A 1,104-nucleotide genomic window follows, 5' to 3' on the forward strand; every position below is an offset into this window, starting at 1 on the left:
CACCTTGATGGCCTGATAGCCTATCCGTGGGCAGGGGCCAGTATTTAAGACGGCCCTCTCCCCTGCTCTTTCGTTTCCCAATTCACTTCCGGTAGCAGGCCGGCTTCCTTTTTACCACAGCGTGCGTCCCGCTGTGTGTACTGCTCTGTTGCTCCTGTATGCTCCTGTTTGGCATGGAAATGCTGATGTCCAGAGTTGTCCCTCTCGTCCGCCCACCTGTATGAGTGTGTGTGTGTGCGCGCATCCACTTCTGCTAAAGGTGAAACCACAGATCGGACGGCTGCTGCTTTGTCTCCACTTCACTTCCAGCTTGCGTCCTGCTTTTGCCGCTTTGCTGCTGTTTTACTTGCTGCTTGGGTGGCGATTGGCGGTTGCAGTTTCCGACGGACCTTTTGAAAAAGCTATTAAGCTCTTTCAAAATAAGACTCGTTGCTGCAGGCTACCTGGAGCCTTCAGGTTCCCCTACAGTATCCCTGCATGGTATGCTTGTGCTAAGCTGGATTTGCCCTTTTATCAATATGATTGTATGAGTGAGGTGTGGTTTATATGATTTGAATTTGGGTTAATTGCTTAGGTTAATTTGCTTCTTTTTCTTGTGTTTCTTTTGATTTAGTTAATTAGATTTCCTTTGTTTTTCCTGTGTTAAATGATATTTTGAATTGTGTATTTTCTTTGAATTATTTTTCTTTGATTTCTATTGGGCAGTTATCATTTGGACATTTAGGTTTTTCTTTGTTAGTTATACATCTGTTTTTTTAGGTTTAACTTGCCCATTAATTGTTTTTCTTGGTTGAGTTGCAACTCTCTTAATCTTTTCTTTTTGTTTCAGTTGCCAGAGGCCGGTGGTGGTGGTGGCGTCGGTGACTGGTGGTGGTGTCCCCCTCATTTGATGTGCTGTGCTTCCTGGTGGTGGTTCCTTCAATGTGTGTGTGTGGGTGATTTATTTCTATTTATTTTGGGTGAACCGCTCCTGTTCACTAGTACCTGCCCACCTGGTAAGCCTCTGCTCCTGACTAGTTGCCCTTTTTTTGGTGTGAATGATTTTGATTGTTAATTATTTTAACCAATTGTAATAAAATATATTTTTATACCTCGAACCCCGTC

At 43.7% G+C, this 1,104-nt stretch overlaps 1 long non-coding RNA gene across 1 annotated transcript; it reads left to right on the forward strand.

Moving 5' to 3' along the window:
- The first annotated feature begins 94 nt into the window (after window positions 1-94).
- LOC147820117 (uncharacterized) lies at window positions 95-1,097 on the forward strand. The gene is made up of 2 exons (XR_015437669.1): window positions 95-259; window positions 830-1,097. It is a non-coding gene; the product is annotated as an uncharacterized LOC147820117 (long non-coding RNA).
- The last annotated feature ends 7 nt before the right edge of the window (window positions 1,098-1,104 follow it).

This window comes from Seriola lalandi, unplaced genomic scaffold, assembly GCF_002814215.2.
Source record: "Seriola lalandi dorsalis isolate HSWRI2012SDOR001 ecotype SW California unplaced genomic scaffold, Sedor1 jcf7180001997693, whole genome shotgun sequence".
Taxonomy (NCBI): Eukaryota; Metazoa; Chordata; class Actinopteri; order Carangiformes; family Carangidae; genus Seriola; species Seriola lalandi.